Source organism: Rattus norvegicus, chromosome 5 (assembly GCF_021556685.1).
Source record: "Rattus norvegicus strain SHRSP/BbbUtx chromosome 5, alternate assembly SHRSP_T2T, whole genome shotgun sequence".
Taxonomy (NCBI): domain Eukaryota; kingdom Metazoa; phylum Chordata; class Mammalia; order Rodentia; family Muridae; genus Rattus; species Rattus norvegicus.
In genome coordinates this window covers 74040238-74063566 of record NC_141538.1, presented here as the reverse complement: position 1 = coordinate 74063566, position 23329 = coordinate 74040238, and the positions used below count along the sequence as shown (strand labels likewise).

Genomic DNA, 23329 nt, shown 5'->3' with positions numbered 1-23329 from the left:
TTCATTATTTTATGTATATAAGTGATTTGCCTGTCTGTGCACTGCATGCATGCAATGCCTGAGAAAGCCAGAAGAGGGTGTCAGGTACCCCTGGACTGGAGTTACAGATGTTATGAGTGCTTTTATGGATGCTAGGAATTTAGCCCCATGCTCTAAGAGCAGCCAGGACTATTCATCATTGAACCATCTCTCCAAGCAAGAAGGGTGGGTTATGCCAAATGGAGGAGCCATCCCTAACTAAAATGGATACCTCTTATGAGAGCTGGGAAAAGTCCTAGTTGCTTAGGATAAGAGATGAGAATTTGAGGCTGGAAAAGATCTGGGAAAAGGAAAGAGTGAACAAGACTATGGAAAAGGTACAATGCAAGAAACCTCTTTGATAACACAACCTGAATAGTCTTGCTTTCAGAACTTGACATAAGGCACCTGCTGTGAGTAATCCAGCGTTACCTTGAGATCTTAAATGAGTGAGGAATGAACCAAGAGTCAAGATATGCAGATGCTATGAATTAGGGCCATCGGAGTCACAAAAGTAATGGCATCTGAACTGACAAAGCATAACATGTCTGTGAAGTTAGGTTTGCTAACACGAGGAAGTGTAGCTAAGTGGGAAATAATTTGCTTAACATTCTCACAGCTCTGGTTCTAATCCCCAGCCCTGCAGGATAGTCTACAAATGCAGTAGAACAAGCCGACAAGGCAGAAAGGAAATCTGTTGTCTTCCTTCTTAAACAGTACTGAATCCAGCATCAGCATCACCAGGAAGCTCATCAGAAACAGAGAACCTCGGACGCCACTTCAGGTACTTACATCGGGTTTGCACTTCCGTGGAATTTCCCACTGGTTATCAGATGCCCAACGAATCTGAGAAACACTCATCACAAGAACTAGGAAAAAGTGGCACAAAAGCATCCTATGTCCAAGAGGGTTCTTACCATCATAATAAGGAGAGACTAGCCATTATCCCCAGACCATATATAACAACAACTAGATTAACATCACTTAGAAATGCAAATTCTGTCTACTGAACATCTCCCCTCATCTTCATAAATTCACGAATAAAGAACACTTGCTCAGGCTCAGACACTGCGATAATATAGATGACGCAGATACATGTATCAATAGATTTGCAGACACTGCCATAGACGACAAAGCTAGGGGGACAAGGACTGCTTGTGGCACAGGTGTCATGTTCATGAAGTCAGTCCTCTATAGTATCTAGCACAGACTCACTTCGTACCAGCACCCAGCTGCTAAGATGTTCTACTTTCCTTTCTGTTGCCATAAAATGCCCAGCCAAAGTGCGTCTGAGAGGAGAAAGGCTTCTTCACCTTATACGCCCAGGTTTCCGTGCATCATCTCAGAGCAGTAAAGTCAGATACTACAAGTAGCTAGTCACACACATAATCAAGAGCAGAGAGAAAATAAATACATGTCTAATAGTGAACTAGCTTTCTACAGGGTCCCAAATCAGGACTGATGTTGTCTTAGTGAGGGTTTCTATTACTGTGAAAAGACCATGAGTGTGGCAACTCTTATAAAGAAAGCATTTCATTGGGGCTGCCTTATGGTCTAGACCATTGTTGTCATGGCAGGAAGTGTGGAAGTACACGACCGTGGTTCTGGGGAAGGAGGGGAAAGTTCTACATGAGAATGAGCAGTTAGCATGAAGAAAGAGTGGCACTGGGCCTGACTCGACCATCTGAAATCGCAAAGCCTGCTCCCAGAGACATACATCCTCCACACCTCCTAATAGTGCCATTCCGTATGGGCCTATGGGCGATCAAGCCACCACAGACACTAACTTTCAGGCTGTGTCCTTCCTACACCTCCTCCTGGGTGACTCTAGGTTATGTCAAGTTGACAAAGTAACCATCGCATATGACATGGCTAGTTTTCATGCCTACATTACTGTTAGAAAAAAAATGACATAGCAAATAAGCCACAAACACTTTTTTATTCAGAGACAGACCACCCTATCCCCCATATCTAGTCTTAATACTGTACCTCCTGTGTTGTCTCATGGTATCTGAAAAGAACACATTTTCTCCCTGGTTTGTAGTCCTGGGGTGGGATGCTTTTGCTAATGAATAGGTCACACCAGAGGAACAGCCCTCAGAGAAGACTTGTTAGAGCTTGAAGTTATTTTCCATCATAGTATACAAAAAGGTGGGGCTAGAAAACACAATGAAGGGGGAAGTTTATCTTAAAAATAACAGAACCAGAAGTGTCTATTCCTCCGGGCATGTCTATAGCTTGCGTCATCCACAGAGAAACAGCCTTACCCACTGCCTCTGGGCACCCTTGACTCAACCTGGGGTGCCAGATCTCAGCTCTCCCCACTGCAGTTTGCATCCAGTTCTCCCTCTGTCTACACCCATGAATCATCGTTCATAAAAATAAACCTTTCAGCATCTTCTTTGCCTCCAAGCCTTTTGTTTAGATCATGGAAGTACGAAATGAGCAGAAAAACCAGCTCCTAGAGTCCTGGAGTGTCAGACGGGAAAGCCTTGTAGGAGGCTGCATCAGTTACCAGAAATGGGCAGTGTCCTAGAGCTTCCCTCAATCTGTCATTTTTCCAGCTTTTGAAAAAAGAGTATAATTTATCCTGGTTGAAAGCGATATTAGGTACATTAATCAGGGGTAAACCTAGGAAATACTAAACATGGAAATAATTTTTATTCAAACCTCATGGCTTTATATTCTGTTAGAAAGCATTGATCTCACAAGGGACCCACGTCACTCTCTCAGAGTCATGGAAGATATAACTCAGAGAATTCTGAAAGCTGCTGTGGAACCCTTTTCTTATACATTCGTTAATGTTTGTAAAAGTTTTATTAAGGAGGGGGAAAGCAAAGATGAATGTGTACTGGGTTTCCAGGACTGTATAACAAAATGTGATAAACTGTGCAGCTTAAGACTATATAAGTTGATGAGCTCAGAGCTCTGAAGGCTAGGTGGCTGAAAATCAAGGCATCCGTAAGAAAGCCCAACCACCCTTTAATCCCATTCTTGTCCTCCCTGTTTAGGGTGCATGTCTAGCAGCCTCTGGAATTCTTCAACTTGTAGCTACATAGCAGGAATTTCTGGTTTTCCCTCACTCCTCTGCTTTTCTGAGGCTATCTTCAAAAAAATGTAGTCATATAGAATTGGAGGCTATCCTGCTCCATTATGACCTCATACCAATGGGACTGCATCTGTCTATGACTTCATTTCCAAATATTGTTGCATCCTAAGGCACTGTGAGCTAGTGCTTCAAATGATTGTTCTGTTGGGGCAGTAGATACAATTAAACTCGAGAGGAAGATGTAAGGCTATAATCATACTGAGTAATCATACTCTTGCACACATCCTAGCATCCTCAAAAGGGCATTCCCTCACACCACTTAGAGTCCTTATGTGAGTTTCAATTCACATGGACACAGCAGTTACTCTGCAGCTCAATATTGGAAGGCAGAGTGATGCAAGCAGCTGGAAAAGTTTAGATCTGGGAGTCCAAAGATCCCAAATTGTGATAATGCATATAACATTTTATATATCCAGCATCTGTAGCTTTTCAGTTCACTTTTGCAGACCTCTAATTCCCCATCCTTGGGATACAGATAATTTATAGCAGCTTATGTTCTTTTGCACCCTCCAAAATGACACATTTTTACCTAAGAATTTATCTACAAGTCCTCACAAGTATGTGAAAATTAACATGTGACATAATATTTCTTTAAGCTAATGCATAATGATAACTTGTATGTAGCATAGTTCTTTTGCTACCTCTTCGGGTGACTCTGAGGTACTTATGCCATACCAGCTCCCAGGCCTGTCCTCAACAAGACTGATCTGCAGGTACCCCAGGGTTCCCATCCTTGATATTATGACTTTATGATTTACTTCCCTGACTACTCATTACTCTTGCATCAATGTCATGGGCTGAGTCAGAAACAAACTAGAACAATATAATACATATTCTAGGGCTATGTTAATGATTAATGTTAATGAATGTATGTCAATATTATGTTAATGTTAAGGATAAATGGTGTAGATTAGGAACAATTAGGCATTATTTTGGACATACAGTAGCTACCCAATAAATTATTTTTACTAAAGCAAAACTTTTCCATTTAAAAGATACTGCAGTGCTCGTGGAGGACAGTGATATAAGACATTATCGCCCATAGTACAAACATACTGCTTCTCGATTCACTCAGGGAGTAGATGTAACCCTTTTCCAATGAGGATGGGATTGAACTTTTCTCCCAGAGAACAAGGAAAGCCGGGAGAAGGAAGGAAAAGAATGAGAGATGACGGTAAGGAAGAAGACAGAGAGGGAGACGAGAGGTGCTCCTTTCTTTCTTTTCCCTTGTTCATATCCTGATTTTCTCACTATGCGAATAGCGTAACATATTTCAAGCTTCTGAGGTTAATATCAGCGAGGTGAGAGGCTGTAAGTGGTGGGCCTATGCATTCTTGGGAAATATAAACATCTCTATGTCTTGATTTCTTCCTCTGAATCATTCAGAGTCACACATGCTTTTGTGATAGAACCAGCAGTTGAACCCAGGCATCTAAAGCCTGCATATTTAACCACTACAATATATTGCTTGCCTGTCTGAAACACATTTAATCACCCAGCTGGGACCTACATTTAAATCATTCAAACATGAAAATTTTAAGGAATAAGATGCCTTTGCATTGACGTTAATGTACTTTCTGAGGTTTCTATAGCAACAAAAATCTAAAATCACTTCTGGTGGTATTACTTACAAAAGAAGAGACATGTTCCTGCTGACCCTTTATCAAAGAACTCTTTTCATGGGGACAGGTCTAGTCACATAGACAGAAATGATGCCATGCATTCCTGAAGACATGATTGCTCCACTTGACCATGGGAGGTCTACATTAATGCGATCCACAACATTTTGAAGGCTTATTATATGCTGGACCAAAGACATTCAAATAGTATTGTCCATTTCCACAAGGAAACCAATGTCCAGCAGAAGTGTCAGTGTATTTATTACAAATTCCAAGACACTACATGATGTAACTGGCACTAAATAAGAGCCCAACACGAGGCCCAAACTGAAGGAAGGAGAAAACCCAGTGGGCTGGAGCATCAAAGAAAACTTCCTGAAGAGGAAATAGGCAAGTAGGTATTCTCGAAATGGAAGGCGAGCCAGTTGTTAACAAGCAACACATTGGGTTTTCCTCCTTCTCTATCTCCCATTCCGCAAGCCCTCATTAGAGCTGAAATTGCCTCCTAAATAAACCAGTCTGGTCTCAAAAGAAACCCAAACAGAGAATATCAATCAGGGTAAATTGTAAGTTTCATGGCAATATCATTAATTCTTAACTCAGGTTGATGGCCTATGAATAGCTGTTAAAACAAGTATACTTACACTAGAGAATTTGGGGAAGAAATCCCCAGTACACTGTGAACTACCTAATAACGGTCCCTAGTCCTTTCTAGTGGTCTTCTTCCCTTTGTCTAAGGCTCAAGTTTGACTCAGTATTGAGTTCCTAGTGGCCAAATAGAAGTATTTTTGAAAGCAAGTCTCAAGGGTATGGCTCCTCCTTTAAGTCTTCGTGGGGCTTGTCATTTGTGTAATGTAGTGCACATTTCATGGCACTCTGCTCCCTCTGCTGCCATCCCAGTATGTAATGAGGGACAACAGGAAGTGCATCTGCAATGGACTGTTAACATGACTCACCACCCTATGTGTCTTTCCCGTAGGGCTCTGAGTGGGAAATTTCCTCCAAAATACCATTAGAAACATTTTTGCTTCCTGGGAGTGAGTGACATACTCTTCTGTTTAGGCTACAAGCTCTCATCATGTGCGAGAATTCTTCCTCTTTCACTCCTGCTTCTATAAGTTCAATGTCAAGTCCTGGGTCACGAATAGTGAAATGTTCTCTGACTTCCATGGTAACTCAGCTTGTCTTCTTTCTGTGGCTGGACTCCATGTTCTCTTCTTTTTTGCCCCTGTTCTCATCCTTTATATCTATTTTATAATGTCTTATGACAAATGACCTTACAATTAAGTGCTTCCAATCTCTTGTGGAAATCTAGTCAAGCATTTTTGGAGTGTGTTTAAATGCCAAGGCTGTGCTCAGCAAAAGAGGACGACAGCCAATAGGGCAGGCATGATGTCGCCAGCAGCACAGAATTCAGCCTCAGAAGGAGCAAGATGGAGCAGAAATCAAGGTGTCTATTAGGTGACAAGTTTATGTAGAACAAAATGGGCCTACCAAGGGGACATGTTTTCTTCTAATGTAGAACAATGAAAAGACTTACTTGTTTGTTTTTGCCTTGTCATTTAGATACTTGGACCATGCTTAAGGCTTGATACCAGCAATTCACCCCAGGGTCCTAGTATAATTATATCTCTTTTTTTCCCAAATTATTTCTAATTTCTCCAGTTTTTTTCTCAAGTGGATCCTATTTTGCATGATTTAACTTTGTAGCCTGTCATAAACTACTTTCTCATCTTAATAAATGGGTGGTTTGGCCTAGAGTCCCGAAATCCTGTTCCCTATACTATAGGGTATTTCTCTCAGAAAATTAATCAATTTGTTTTGGTAATGAGGTTTGGTTACCAGCAATCTAGGTCAGCAAGGCCTTAACACTGTCCTGCGGGGGGCAAGGGGAGGCACAATGTTCAACAGCACAATACAGCAGCACCACTTTGGTTTGCTATCCCTGTTAGAGAAAGTGCTTAATTTAGGTCTGAAACCCACATCTGGAATAGACATAGATGATGGGGTTAGAATTGCTGTCAAGCTGAGGATGATGATCAAAACTGTCTTGGGAGAAACTGATGAAACTAGCAGGGAAATTTAACTTGAATACGAGAATTTGAGAGGAAAAGAATCCAAGGAGAGGCAATAGATATGTCATAAGAGGAATGAGGAATAGGAGCTCTGTCGATGGATAAAGGACTTTCTATCCGATGAGTGTCACAGAACCGCATCAGCCCATGAATTGCTACTCCTCGGAATTTGAACTGGCTCCTGTCCTGACTTTTTATTTCCTGCAATGTGTCCCAGCTAAACAGCCTGTTCATTTCCTCCCTACAGCTGCTTTCAAAGGTAATGGGTCTCCCATCAATGAACATACGCATACAAAAGTCAGGCAAGCACTGGATAGTTATGCTACTGATAAAACCGGAGTCTTTCCTGAATGTCTCTCAAGTTCTAAGATGTGAAAATCTGAGTGTCAAGAGGAGAGACTCAAGCACTATCCAGGGCCTTTGTCTCTGGTGAGGGTGGAGACCTTGCCTCTCTCCCTGCCACTTTGTTTTCATTCCTCTCACCAGCCTCCCACCCCCATTCCAAAGCATTTCTCACACGAAGACAGATGCTGGAGTAATGCCGGCTAAAAATAAAAGCAAGAGGGGAAAGGAAAAACAACATTTTACAATTAATATCTCAGCAAAAATTTTATATCCTGAATGGATCTAGCAGCAAAAGAGCAGCTGCTGTCTCTTTGGTGGTTCTTCCTTCTCCCACTTTTATAATCTGATTAATATGCCAATCAGAATTTGGTAATCAGGATCAGGGGACATTTAACCTCGTGAAGCATGTAAACTGGATCTTCTCCAAATATAGAAGGAAGTATTGACTGAATTGATTTCATTGCTCTTTTTCCCCCAGTTACACTGAGAATGTAGCCTGTTTAGGGAAGCCAGAATCCTTTCCATCTGCCAGTCCTTCAAGCATCAAAGTACCAGATTGGTATCCTCACCCACTCTGTGAGGCCACACAGTGATATCACAAGGACCTCTACTGTTCTCAAAACAGGGTTTCCCACTGAAATGGTCAGAGGATCCCTATACTGCCTTGCTTTCTTCAGCTACTGAAATCAGGAAATAAGATAGGGAGAAAGTTAGCCAAAGTAATGATTGATCTTGAACGACGTAGGCAATTTTTAAGGGTTTTTAGATACTCACTTAACAAAATAAGAACAAAATATTGTTTGAGTATGAGACTGGACCTGGAAAAAATGAAGAGATCAACATGACAGCTACTTTCCAGAAGCTTCTGATCCAGAAGGAAGGGACATGACTCAGGTAGCCACGAGAGACACAATGGAAAATGGTCAAGGCCGTGATGCACACCAGATAAAATGAGGGGGATCTCAGAATTTGAAAATACTATCCCTGTATTGTCAGTAAGGGGAGGCACTCATTGAGGAAGGGGTGGATGGATTTTGGAAGAAAAGGCTATCAGGTCAGGTTTTGTAAAGAATGTAATTTGGGTAGGTGAAGCTAGGAAGAAGACAGTAGGGAATGGGAGAACAAAGGCAAAGACAAAGGGAGACAAATCCAACAGCAAAGGTAATGGTGTGGAAACACACCACATGGGCTGTCACGGTGAATCAGATAAGCCAATACAACTGAAGTCTAAGGTAGAGAAGAAGGGAGGATGGGGAGGAGACTGGGTCAAAGACTGGCGTAAATCCCAAGAATTCACTTTACATGGTTCCATAATTGAACGTTAAACCTTAGTCAGTATTTTAACTCTCTACTCTGTCCTAATTAAAGGTGCTCATTCCTAAATGTCTCCTCAATCCTTTCCAAAGTATATAAAACCCCAGTCGTTCTACAGTCTGCTATAATCTGCGGGTGCTGAAACAACCAGCCTCATTCAAATATCTATAACATGGAGTGCATAGTTCAGCCAACAAAGTATACTGTGCACATAATGGATATGTGTGTACATCAAGCACATTTGAGCAAATGTTCGAAATTGTTGAATCTGGATGATGGACATGTGGGAATTCATTACACTAGTTTTTCAACTCGTAATTATGCCAAAGGTTTCGAGCGCTGGTGAGATGGCTCAGCAGATAAAGGGACTTGCTGTGCAAACCTGGTACCCTGAGTTTGCTCCTCAGAGTCCACATAAAGAAGGAAGGTGAGAACAGACTTCATGAAGTCGTCCTCTGACCTCCACACATGTAATGCCACATGCATGCAATACACACACACACACACACACACACACACACACACACACACATGCATAAAAAAGTACATGCACTCACACATGCACACACAAAATCTTATCTTTTTTTAGTTTTTAAAGGGTTAAAAAAAATAAAAGTATAAGTGCATCCTGAGCTGTAGGCCCAAGAATGACCTGATGACCTCCTTGCAAGCAATATCTGGCTGTATTCTCACGAGCCTTAACTGTGTGCGAGAGCCAGCCTTTCTCCTCACTGGGTCACTGTGGGAAGACTGGGCCTTGCTGCATCCTCAGTCACATCCTTGGGATCCGCATGATGCAATCTCAAAGCTAATAGGGAACAATACAACTGTGTGGGAGAAGAAAAACAGCAGAGCACTTTGCCATTTGTTCATTTTCAAAAGTTTCACATGCTTTATTTTTAATTCATTAATTATTTTATTTATTTACATCCCAAATGTTGCCCGCCTCCTGTCCCCCTTCAGAGTTCTTTTCCCCATGCCCCCTCTCATTCACCTTTTAGAGGGTGCCCCCTCCTGGGTTTTGTCCATCCTAGGGCTCCAAGTATCTACAGGATTAGGTGCATCCTCTCCCACTGAGGCCAGACAAGGCAGTCCTCTGGTACATATGTAGCAGGGGCCACCAACCATCCCATGTTTACTCTTTGGTTGCTGGCTTGGTCTCTGGGAGCTCCCAAGGGTCCTGATTAGTTGACACTGTTGGTCTTCCTATGGGGTCACCATCCCCTTCAGTTCATTGAATCCTTCCCCTAACTTTTCCATAGGGGTCCCCCATCTCCACCCAACACTTGGCTGTGAGTATCTGCATCTGTCTCAGTCAGCTGCTAGAAGAGCCTTTCAGAGAACAGGCATGCTAGACTCCTGCCTGCAAGCACAACATAGCAACAGTAACGATGTCAGGGACTGGTGCCCACCCATGGGGTAGATCCCAAGTTGGGCCAATCACTGGTTAATCATTGTTCCCCTTTTGTCATTGAATTTCTTAGACTGGGGCTATTTGGGTCAAAAGTTTCATAGGTGCGTTGGTGTTCCCATCTCTCCGCTTATGTTCCTGTCTGGCTACTGGAGGTGATCTCTTCTGGTTCCATATACCCAGTGTTGGGCATATGCTAAGGTCACCCACATTGAGTTCTGGGATCATCCCTCATCCTAGATCTCTGGGACTTCCTAGAGGTTCCCCCAAATCCCACCCCTGGCAGCTGTATCTTTCCATTTATTTTCCTGACTCCCCTCTACCCCAATACCTGATCCTGCCCCTCTTTTCCCCTCCCGCTCTCTTCTCCCACCAATGTCCCTCCCATTTAGATGCTTTCAATGGTGGAAAAAATCAAATCCATGGAGTTAAGAATCATCTTTTTCGGTAAACTGCAATTGGTATGAGCCGGCTCTCTTTTAGCTTCTGGGGAAAATGATATTATCTGTGGGAAGACAGAGTCCAAAGTTTTTATTTTAGAACCTCAAAGGGAGAGAAATGATGGCTTTATAAGGGGTAGGAAGCTCAGGAAAGATGGCCTTGGCTCTAAAGCTATGTGAGCTATGCTGTTTCAGTCTATTGGCATGGAAGGACAGAACCCAGGCACGAGCCCTTCATGGTCCTTAATGGAACTCTGCTAGAGATGCAAAAAGCAGAAAGTTCATAATGGATCCTGGGTGTCACAGAGCTCAGCTCAGATCCCCTCTGCTCCTCAATAACCTTGTGACTAACAGAATGAGCCCTAGCCTGTCTGTCTCAGTTTCCCTGTCTGTGAAATGGAAATAATAGAATCAGTGTTTAGAAGCATTTGGTGAAACTTTGCACAAAGGAAACAGTGTCTGTATACCAGCTTTTGTTGTTATTTCATCTTATAAAAATTTACTCAAGAGATGGCTTTCCATATGCACAGGCTTCAAGTAATGCGACTTCAATGAACCTCAGATGTATATATTATGTTGGGCAGGGAGAGAAATGTTATCTATATTAAATATACACATGTATGATACAGATCTTTTTTCTTATTATTCATTGAACTATACAGTAGTGCAATTTGTGTGCCATGTACATTCAATTACATGTTTTATATAATCGAGAGATTACTTCAGATGTGTAGATCGTGGATAAAGTATTTATGCCATTTCATGAAACTATTTGAGAGCATCTTGCAGATGTGTGGGTCTCTAGTAAAGCAAGGGTCTTAAGACTAATCCTCGGTGGCTATGGAGAGACAGCTGTACTATTGACTGACCTGATGACCTTATTTGGATTTCACGTCACCCCACTTTTGTTCATTTTTATGGCCCAGGATCTAATTCTGGATCCTACAATACACTAAGTTTTCATAGGTCCTCAGACTACTCTAATCTAGGCCATCTCTTCACTCTTTGTCTTTCATAACCTTGACATTTTTAAAGAGGACTGGCAGAATATCCTTCCATTTCATTTTGTTCAGTGTTTTTTGATGACTACATCAGGGTTTTATATTTTGGGCAAGAATTTTACAGAAATGCTACTGTGCCCTTTTGTGTATATCAATCAGGAGAAACACAGATTCAGTGTGTCTCATTACTGGTGATGCTAATTTTTATTACTGGGTTATGGTGGTGTTAACCAATTTTCTCTATTTTGAAAGCTACTGTGATTTTTCTCCCCTCAGTAATTAAGAAGTATCTTATAGTGCAATTCTTTGAGATTATGCAAATATTCTGTTTTTAATCACACTTTTGATAACTGCTTTTAACATCTATCAACAATTCTTCCACAATTATTAAGTGTTGTTTGCCTAATCTATTTCCAGCATACTAATTTATTAACAGAAATTTTACTCTAAGAAAGAGTTGACCCTTTCTGTTTATATATTCAATTATCATTGTGCATCTGACTAGTGAGAATGTTTTTATTCTGTGTATTATGTTTTAGCTTCTGTTATTCTTACAGTTATTGCTCAGAGCACCCACCATTTAGTCACTTAGTTCAAATTGCTGCCTGTGTTTTCTGTGAGAATTAGATTATGGTTAGTTCAAAATGTTAGCATTAAGGGAACATTGGGGCATATACTCTCCATCCTCTTGCTGTTTTTCTAGAAAATAAATGAAATGTTTTTAAAGGTTAAAAAGTAGTAGAAATGAACAAGAGAGCTCCCAGGATACAGGAAGTGATGTCTCCTGTATCCTGACACAGGATATGTAGATTATTCCACAGTGGAATCCCATCAGGTTGCCAGCCTGGGATTTGCATACTCTGTGTGTATGTTCTGCTGTAGTGAAATGTCTTTCAAGGGAAGCAAAAAGTCATTGCAGATATTGTTTGGGGAGAACTTGCCTTTGAAATATGGAGAACAGGAAATAACATGCAGGAATGTCTGCCGAAGGAGCTGCCAAATCTAAACCATCCTCACAGGAAAAATGCTCATCCAGGAGGAGCTTAGATATGACATCCTACCCAAGTGTCCTCAGAGCCCTGCTTCACTGGGTCCTATGTCATCCTCTGAGTTACTTGCATTTCCTAAAGCACGGACTCGTTGACTCCTTCTAGTTAGCCATTTCCTTTGGCCCAAACTGAAATACTAGCAATCGAGTCTCAGAATCCCTGCTTCTGTTTGCTGAGTCTCCATCCATCTTTGTTGTAACTATACAGTTAGTCTTCACTGTGCCCCGTCATCCTCAGAATGCTCACAACTTCTCTAGGCATTGATGTTACCTGTCAATCATTTGATCCCCATCTTCTCCCTCTGCCACAGCTCTTTGCACGCCCTTAGTAGAACACACACTATATTGTCCCTAAGGATTATGTATCATCCAAAAGAAAGCAATCGCTCTTTCGTATTCATGTTCCCAGTACCATACCAAGGCTTTACCTTATAGAAACTAACTTGATCATGGTGAAGAATTGATAGATGATCTTCAATTATCTAATGCTGGATGTGTTATACCTCCTTTTTGTCAAATTCAACTGATTTGAAGCAAGTTGCCAAGAGTGGCCAATACTTTAAAATGTGGTGAGGGCACCAAAGGCATGATACTAAGAAGAAAGGATTATTAGGACAATGTCTGAGGATGCTTATAACAAAGAAGTCTGATTGATAAAATATAGATACCTGTAAAAATCTTTAAAGATTGAAGAGATGGATCAGAGGGTAAAGGACCTTCTTCACAACTATGGGAATGTAAGTTTGATCCCTGAACTCCCACCACCTTACCACAGGGAAGGAGAGACAGGAGTATCCTGGGGAATCACTGGCCAACTACTCTGGCCTATTTGTGACTCCAGGTTCTGTGAGAGACCCTGCCTCAAAAAATAATGTGGAAAGCACTTGAGGAAGACACGTAATATCAGCCTAGGCCTCCACAGAGACACACAGGCAAGCATGCCTGCATATTCACATGCACAAATGCACACATACATGCAAGCACACAGACACATCAAAAATTCTTTGTAGATACTGTCATTGCTTCTTTGTGTTGCCTCTTCGGTGCATTTGACTGTGGATTGTGCTACAGTGGTAGATGTGCTTTGGTGGCTCAAGACACTACGCTATGTATTTCTGTGAACCCCTTTTTGTTGTATGACATCATCTCTAAGAAGCAAATGCTTCACCTATTAGTAAGAATATCATTTATAAAAATAATAGTATAATAGATCATAACTAAACCTCAGAATGTATTCTTTAAATTGTATCTATCTGTTCTTTCCCACACTCCTGACACAAACTTGTAGCTAAAGGTCATATTCCCTCTATTCTGTCTAAAGAACAAAGGTTATTTTTTAAGATTTATTTTATATTAAATTATGTGTATGTATGCCTGTGATGCTGTGACCTCAGAGACCAGAAAGGACATAAGATCTTACAGAGCTGGAGTTATAGGTGGTTGGAGATTAGCCACCCAGTAAGGGCACAAGAAAGTGAACTTAGATCCTCTACAGGAGCAAAATGTGTCCTTAACCACTGAGCCATGTCTTCAGTCCCCACAGAGGTTGGTTTTGGTCTGTGATTATTTTTTTAAATACACGTTGTTTCTAAACACAAGAAATAAATTTTGTATGGATGGATTTTACTTCCCTAAAAAAAATCCTTGATTGAGGACAGAAAAGGATATGAGAAACAAAAGAAATGGAAACTACAGGAGAGAGAATGGGTAGAATGTGGTGTTGGAGAACAGTAGGATATTCAGGGAACACAAAGACATGCAGGCTGGAAGGCTGGGTGGGACCCAGCAAGGAACAGCCATCATCTAGGACAGCTGTGAGCTCCCTAACCTGTAAACTGAGATGGCATTGGAAATACTACTTCTTTTGTTATTACGTTAGCATCAAACAGCAATGACTACTAATTTACAGAAAGCATAGTCATATTCTTACCTCTGTTATCTGGATGAGATAATTTTCTTGCTCATAAGCTTTTGGACCAGTGCTGTCATCCGTCCTTTGACTCTCCCACCTGAATCCCTTGACATCTGAGAGCAGTAGCAATGAAAAAGGTGCATTACTTCCCAAATCTTAACCCAAGGAAAGTAGCATCAGTTCTGTTCACATTTTAGAATTAGTCATGTGATGGGAAGCTGGCGATGAAGTAGGTGTTGATTTGGAGAAAGTAGTACATAGATAGTAGATGAATACTAACACATGCCCGTATTTGATCCTCAGAGCATCATTGGCGTTCAGGTAGTTTAAACATGCTGAAGTCATATACTAATGAGCTCTCTTATGCAGATTACTTCTATTTGTTCTGTATTATTTTTCTTGTATGCTCTTTGGTATAGATTACTTCCTTTCTGTTTCAAAAAATCAAAATGCAGGATCACTCTATAGTTTTTGTTATTTCTGCCTAATCTCACATGACCATTGTATTAGATGCCACTCTTGTGAACCCAAGGAAGATTTGTTATGGATATAAATCTCTATTAATTTATTTGTGAGTATGAAAATGAATTCATAACCCAAAGCCCTCAATCTGTGTGAGAAACAAAGTTATCCAATGTTCCAAAGAGATGGAAAATTTTGTTCATGAAAAAAATTAAAACATTTTCCTGACCATCAATCACAATGACACAGGCTTCAAATATTCAAAGAGAAATTTTATTTCTGGAATCAAAGATTTGAATCTTTCTTCACAAAGTAAAAGTGTTGAACCATCTACCGTGTTCAGTCTCCTACATGATTTCTTCTGGCCTTATTAGAATTTAACAGGTCCTAAGGCAAATTGGAGCCTATGTTTCAGAATATGAAGGCTCTTGAAATCTATTTTCTAGTAAGGCCACTTAAAACCACAGATCAGATCACCTCAGCTTCTGTTCAAGAAAAACTTCTTTTGAATTTTTTGATAGATACTTTTAGTCAAAGTTCGAACCACAGTTCTTTAATTTTCTTCCTTATCAACCATTTAATGTTCTTTTTCAAACACTGGACCGATAAAATATGTCAAGAAAGAAAAGTATTTTTTTTTTCTAAAATGTAAGGGTATGATTCAAGATGACCTTTGTCTGTTTGTTCTGATACCTACCTACTCTTCCAATTTCAATATATTAAGCTAAAAATTAAGCATGAACCATAGCTTTGAGTCAGAATATATAAGAGCAGCTGTGTTAGTCAGGGTTCTCTAGAGCAATAGAATGTGTAAAATGAATATATATACATATATATATATATGGGATTTATTAGAATGATTTACAGCGTTGTTTCTCAACAAGTGACTTGTGACTCCTTTGGGGGTTGAATGACCCTTTCACAGGGTCCTCATATCAGATATCATGCATATCAAATATTTACAATATGATTCATAATACTAATAAAATTATAGTTACAAAGAAGCAGTGAAAATAATTTTATGGTTGGGGATCACCACACATGAAGAACTGTATTAAAAGGTTTTAGAATTAGGAAGGCTGAGAACTGCTGATTCACATAAAGCAATGGTCCAACTTACCAAACAATAGCTGATTATGAATGGAAGGTTCCAGAACCCAGTAGTTGTTCAGTTCTTGAGGCTGGATGTCTCAGCTGGTCTACAGTATATGCCAGAACCCCTTAAGAAGTAGGATTTAATGCCAGTGAGAGAATGGACTGGCTAGCAAGGAGAGAGCAAATAAACTAAGAAAGCAACTTCCTTCTTTCATGTCCTTTATATAAGCTTCCAGCAGAAGGTGTGGCCCAGATTGGAGGTAGGTCTTCCCACCTCAAAGATCTGAATTAGAAGTGGATTGTTCTACTTTAAATGCTTAAGAAATAAATCCCTCAAAGGAATGCCCAAAAAATGTTGGGTTTTAGTAAATTCCAGATGTAGTCAAGTTCACAACCAAGAATAGCTATGACAGAAGTCCAGAAAACCTGGCACAAGTTAAAAATGAAAAATTTCTGACACTATTGCTTTCTTCCTTGCAAGTTAGAGAACCTTTTAAAATCTGTACTGTTCTATAATAACCTGGAAGGAGAAGTCAGTAGATGATTGGAAAACCATTCTTTCTCCCAACCCCCACACCCTTGGGTTTCTAGTACTCTTTATTTTCCATTTTTCCTTGCAAGTACATATAGCTGAATTCTATTCTACAGATCATGAAAGAAATGCTGTAAAGGATTTACAGAGGCAGCATGAAAAAATCTTTCATGCATGGTCCTCCATACCCTTTCTCTCCCAGCTTGATGAAAATTAATGCATTGTTTGTAAAATGTTCATTGACATTGATAGAGATGAAGATCAAAACTACTTGAAGAAAAATACTTGCTTATAAGAAACCCATGTAAATTTTGGAGAAAGGAAATATAAGCTGTAGTTATGTTGTGCTAATTGGAATTGAAGGTATTGTCTGTTACAGAAATTGATGTTGTTTTGCAGTACAAGAACATGAGGTCAAAACCTAAATTTAGAGGAATTTTAATCCAGCAACATGGCTGCTCTAGCAAGGGATGACATCCAAAGATATGATCCAGCAGGAATGCAGACATGCCCTGATTGCAATATGATCTGGCTGGAATACAGACATTTCCTTAGTACACACCTTTAATTCCTAACAATAAAGGTAAGGTTAGTATGTAGAAGGAAGCACCCATATTTGAAAGTGACATCTAATTAAGGGGCAGACAAAGTGATGATCCAGAGAAAGATTTGACAGAATGAGTCAGAGATTGTATACTCCCAACTCAAAGGAGAGCAGCAGAGGAAGAGAAGCTACTTAAGAACAATAAGAGTAAAAAGGGGGTGGTGTGGTATGTGATGGGTGTATGTGTGTATATGGAAGTTTTACTCAGGCAGTTTTATAAAGACAGGTTACAGAGAGAACAAGCTAGACACAGGTAAAGACAGAACAAGTCAGAGAATGAGAAGGAGCCAGAATATTAGAACATATTGCCAAAGTTAGTATGAAGCCAGAAAGAGCAATTCAGTTAGAAGACAAGAGAAGCTGGATTGAATCAGTCAAGTTGAAAGATTAAATTGTAAAAAGGCTAGGATAACTGGAACACAGATAAAAATACTCTGGACTCAGCCAACGCTGTGCATTTACAGTTTGGGCATGGCTCTCATCTCATCACTTAATCTGAGAAAATAAAAGTGACATTTACACCTAAGAATGGAAAGTCAACGTAAGAATGATGCAAGGAAAAGATGACATGGACTTGAGTCTTTTAGGACATTTCTGTGATCCTATACCAAATCATGAAGTGCTACCTCAGCTAGTCTTCCTCTTCTATAAGACAATTTCATCCCTTTGCTGTTAAGCTGTTATCAGCTGGAAAGTTTGTTAGTTGAATCCTATTGATAAGCAAGTTCCTGAATAAAAGGAAATATTAAGCAAGAGTTTTGTATATCTGGTGTGGGTCAATTTCATCTCAAACAGAACTGAAATCAATTGTCTGGTGTGCCATAGACCATCACATGTCCTTGATATTGCACATGTTCATTCTTCTACTAGGATTGTTTTTACTCTCTCTCCATTTAAGTCCTTTGTAAAGATAAAAGGAGCTCAAATAGTTTCCTAAATGAGCTTGCTTCTTTAAATGTTTCATGGAACCTTGGAAGAACTTCTAGGATGGTGCGCATATATCTGATTGCATGCTATTCCACCAGCCTGCCTCCTTGGTCTACAAACATCCAATAGAAAGACACTATAATTCTTCTTCTTTCCCAGAACCTGCTGCTGTCCCTATTATGCGAAAGATTCTTGACACATACTTACCAAGTTGGAAGGAATCATCAAGTGATGAGTTGTGATTTTCTTTTTAGATTTGAGAGAACTTCCTAAGATTTGCTTGTCCATCCCTTCATTTCACAAATAAAGAAGAATAATTCTCTGGGATTTCCAAGAATTTAGTGACCAATCTAATGTAAAACATAAACCTTCTGACTTCAGACCACTAAATTTTTTTTCCAATTTCTCAGTTTCTAGGCTGGAGCTATTTTTTAGTTTGACCACTTTATTCAACTCTGGGGTCATGACCTTCCCGCAGATATAGCTTTAACAGTCATAGAAATATTTTCCATAAATCCTAGTGTGAGTACCAGAAGAAACAGAAAAATGGCAGAAAGTGAGAAGACTCTGCCCTTGCTTGGAAATCAATCAACTACAGGATTCTACTAAAATCCATCTAACTTTGTCTTACCCAAGATCTTCAGATTGGCAATGCATTCCTCTCACAGTGGTACAGCTGCTACCTTTGACCTTCAACCAGAATGACTAGGGCCTGATACTTCATGATTCTGACTATTCAAACTCCTCTCCTAGACACAATTGAGGATAAGTGTTCTTGGACTGTCAATGATTGTTCCATATCAGACTGAAAAGAATGTGCCTTGACACAGCAGGACATGAGTAAGCTACTTTACAGCCAAAGAATCCTTCTAATCTATTCATCCCAGCACATCCCTGAGACTCTAAGCTCAGGAATGGCTATTCCTTTACCTCATTGACTGCTCTGACCCTGAGCTTCAGCCACCTAAGCTCAAAAGGATGATGTTATGGTCTTGTGCAAAGACTTTGACTGTATTGCCAACAAAAATGTATTGGCCTTCTATTATATGGTCATGTCATTAAAGATAGAGTAGTAAGCAAGACGGACAAGTCCACGTTCTTATTTTAGGGAGAGAGATGCCATGTCTTATATTTAGAAAGAGAGATGGACACTGAATCGATCATGAAATGACCACATGATAAAATTTTAGGAAATATGAAGTACCCATGGATAAAAATAAAAGACAGGGAAATTAAGAGGTAGAGACCAATATAAGTATATTTTAATAGTGTGACAAATGAAGGCCTTTCTAAGAGGATGGCACTTGGCATAAAACCTAAAATAATTAAAAGAGCAGGCTGTGACAGTATCTCCAGATGCCCATTTGTGGCCAGTTGGCTATCATTTACGAACACATTTGCTAATAACAATTTACAACACACTCAAAATTATTACAGTTCGGAAATTAAATTACATGAGTTCAGAAAGAAGTTGTATGCAGTTTGCCCTAGAACTCTGACAGAACTAAATTTAAGGCAGAGAAAGTAGAGAATGGGATGGTCCTGACATGGTGATAGGTTGGTGTGTTCAGAAAAAATGAGGAGAATGGAATGGGTGCAGTGAGGTATAGCAAAAAGAGGGAGCAAGAGGTGCTAAGAAAGGTGAACACACTGTGGAGTACTTTCCAGGCTATGAGAAGGAATTTTAATACTTGTCTAAATAGAAGATATATATCTTAGCTAATGTTCTATTGTTGTGAGAAAATACAATGACCAAGGCAACTCATACAGGAGTTCCTTACAGTTTCATGGAATTAGTCCATATGGCAAAGAGCATGATGGCAGGTAGTAGGCATGGTGTGGTGATTTGAATATGCTTGGTCCAGGGAGCAGCACTATTAGGAAGTGTGGTCTTGTTGGAGTCGGTGTGTCACTGTGGGAGTAGGCTTCAAGACCCTCTTCCTAGCTTCCTGGAAAGACAATCTACTCTTTGGCTTCCTTTGGATGAAGATGTAGACCTCTCAACTCCTCCAGCACCTGCCTGCCTGGATGCTGCCATGCTTCCTGCCTTGATGAAACTGGAGTAAATCTCTGAACCTGTAAGCCAGCCCCAATTAAATGCTGTCCTTTCTAAGAATTGCCTTGGTCATGGTGTCTGTTCACAGCAGTAAACCCTAAGACAGATGTAGATCGTTGTCTTCATGCAGGTGAAGGCTGGCACAAAATAAGGCAAGGCCTGTGATTGGGCACTGAAAAAGAAGATGGGGACAGAGGTTTTGCTTAAAGCAGGACAGAGGAGAAAGATAAAAGAACCAAGAAGAATCCTTCTCTGGAAGCAGAGAAGGATGACTCAGATCTGTGTGGCCTTAAATGGTCACAGGTAGTTATGAATATTTCTTAAGGGATAGATTTTTACAGCACAATTTGCCTTATCTAGGTGGCCACTTTATATCATTATCAATTGGTTGTGAGTTTATTGTGTGGACATTTTGTGAAAGGAGAATTTAAGATATAAATCTGATTGCTAAATTACAAGCTTATTGAGTTTTGATTTTAATGGGTAACTGGGAGTTGTGACTATAACCACAGGGGGCAGATGCAGGGAATGTGAGCAGAGTCCACAGCAAGAGAGTTGCAAGAGGGCAGCTACTGCCAGCCTCAGAGGGTAGCCAGCAGCAGCATGGGGTGGAGATTAGAAGCTTAGCAGGTGAGCTGCTTTGCTGACTGAGATGAAAATACCCTGCAGATGCCATGTGGCCCACCAGTGCGGGCAATAGCACAGGATGGTAGAGATTCTTTTATTAATGTTTACTGATACAAACAGAAGTCGGTACCAGGGACTGGAATAATGCTGTGCTAAGCCTGACCATGTTTTGTTTGGAGTAATGAGGATTTGGGGACTTGGAGAAGCAGTGGGATGCTTTTAATGGGACTTAATGGGCCATTCTAGTAGAGATATGGAAGACATTGTTTCTGAGGGTGATTTGAACCGTACAGATCTGGCCCAACAGGTTTCAGTGGGGAAGAATTTCAGAATGTGGCCTAGAGACTGCTTTTGTGATATTTTGTTCACAAGTGTAGCTGCTTTTTGCCCTTGTCTGAAGAGTCTACCTGAGGCTAAGGTAAAGAGACATATTAACTACAAAGACAAAGGAAGTCTCTGAAATTCCCAGCATAGACTTTGTTCTCTGGTTTAGTCTGAGGAAGATCATGTTGATCAAGCACAGCAAGCTTAGAAAGGAAAAATACAAAATTATGGTTCAAAGAAAAAAGGAGCACCAAGAAGTAGAATGGAGCCAAATCCTGTGTTCAAGGAGATAGATGGATTAAGGGAATGGTGACCTGGTGGCATGATCCCACCAGCTATGCTTATTGTTTATGTGTTTGCAGATGAACAAGGACTAGTTACATCACATTAGGCATGATTAGCTGCTTGTTGTTTTCATTTGGACTTTCAGCCTGGAATGAACTACAATCCAGAAGTATAGGACACACGCTTATGATCTAAACCTTGAGGAATAGCCACCAAAAAAAGATTAAATCCAAGGTGGTACATGCCTTTAATCCAAGCATTTGGGAGACAGAGCATGCAGATCTCTGAGTTCAAGGTCAGTCTACAAGTTCCAGGACAGCCAAGCTTAGGTAGCGAACAAGTTGGAAAACAGAAAGCTGGTGATAATGTAATAGGCCAGAGTTTTCGTACCTCATGCTGTAGCTAGACTTGGTAATTAAGATTCATCCAGATGGTACTGGTTTTGAAGGCACGAATGGATTCATGGGGAGCAGCTGAGGCTTGGCAATGTGAAAGGCTAGGGAAGGCCCTCGGTGAAGGTATAGCCTCAATTGCAGTTGATGGCCCAGGCATGAAGTGGTGAAGCAAAGAAGCTGAGTAAAACATTAAGACATGTGAAGATGGTTCCTGGTTGCTGCTGCCGCAGAGAGCCCGTGGGCAGCACCCCACGAGCAAACTTGCGCCTCGGGACCACAGGTAAGACCAACTTTTCTGCTGCAAGTGACCTGCCTGGTGAACTCAAGACACAGACCCACAGGAACAGCTGAAGACCTGTAGAGAGGAAAAACTACACGCCCGAAAGCAGAACACTCTGTCCCCATAACTGGCTGAAAGAAAACAGGAAAACAGGTCTACAGCACTCCTGACACACAGGCTTATAGGACAGTCTAGCCACTGTCAGAAATAGCAGAACAAAGTAACACTAGAGATAATCTGATGGCGAGAGGCAAGCGCAGGAAACCAAGCAACAGAAACCAAGAATACTTGGCATCATCGGAGCCCAATTCTCCCACCAAAACAAACACGGAATATCCAAACACACCAGAAAAGCAAGATCTAGTTTCAAAATCATATTTGATCATGATGCTGGAGGACTTCAAGAAAGACGTGAAGAACTCCCTTAGAGAACAAGTAGAAGCCTACAGAGAGGAATCACAAAAATCCCTGAAAGAATTCCAGGAAAACACAATCAAACAGTTGAAGGAATTAAAAATGGAAATAGAAGCAATCAAGAAAGAACACATGGAAACAACCCTGGATATAGAAAACCAAAAGAAGAGACAAGGAGCTGTAGATACAAGCTTCACCAACAGAATACAAGAGATGGAAGAGAGAATCTCAGGAGCAGAAGATTCCATAGAAATCATTGACTCAACTGTCAAAGATAATGTAAAACAGAAAAAGCTACTGGTCCAAAACATACAGGAAATCCAGGACTCAATGAGAAGATCAAACCTAAGGATAATAGGTATAGAAGAGAGTGAAGACTCCCAGCTCAAAGGACCAGTAAATATCTTCAACAAAGTCATAGAAGAAAACTTCCCTAACCTAAAAAAAGAGATACCCATAGGCATACAAGAAGCCTACAGAACTCCAAATACATTGGACCAGAAAAGAAACACCTCCCGTCACATAATAGTCAAAACACCAAACGCACAAAATAAAGAAAGAATATTAAAAACAGTAAGGGAAAAAGGTCAAGTAACATATAAAGGCAGACCTATCAGAATCACACCAGGCTTTTTGCCAGAAAATATGAAGGCCAAAAGATCCTGGACTGATGTCATACAGGCCCTAAGAGAACACAAATGCCAGCCCAGGTTACTGTATCCTGCAAAACTCTCAATTAACATAGATGGAGAAACCAAGATATTCCATGACAAAACCAAATTTACACAATATCTTTCTACAAATCCAGCACTACAAAGGATAATAAATGGTAAAGCCCAACATAAGGAGGCAAGCTATACCCTAGAAGAAGCAAGAAACTAATTGTCTTGGCAACAAAACAAAGAGAATGAAAGCACACAAACATAACCTCACATCCAAATATGAATATAACGGGAAGCAATAATCACTATTCCTTAATATCTCTCAACATCAATGGCCTCAATCCCCAATAAAAAGACATAGATTAACAAACTGG

The 23329-nt window shown here is 40.4% G+C and overlaps 2 long non-coding RNA genes across 2 annotated transcripts in view; one reads left to right on the top strand and one right to left on the bottom strand.

Moving 5' to 3' along the window:
* Positions 1-23329, bottom strand: part of LOC148005791 (uncharacterized) — a 60994-nt gene that overhangs the window by 8895 nt on the left and 28770 nt on the right. The window contains exons 3-4 of the long non-coding RNA XR_015620212.1: positions 15875-15974; positions 14311-14405 (exon numbers count right to left, since the gene is read on the bottom strand). This is a non-coding gene — a long non-coding RNA (uncharacterized LOC148005791). The remainder of the gene's footprint in view (positions 1-14310; positions 14406-15874; positions 15975-23329) is intronic.
* LOC134478975 (uncharacterized) overlaps positions 15951-23329 on the top strand; it is a 57059-nt gene continuing 49680 nt past the window's right edge. Inside the window, exons 1-2 of the long non-coding RNA XR_015620213.1 lie at positions 15951-16109; positions 16781-16964. This is a non-coding gene — a long non-coding RNA (uncharacterized LOC134478975). The remainder of the gene's footprint in view (positions 16110-16780; positions 16965-23329) is intronic.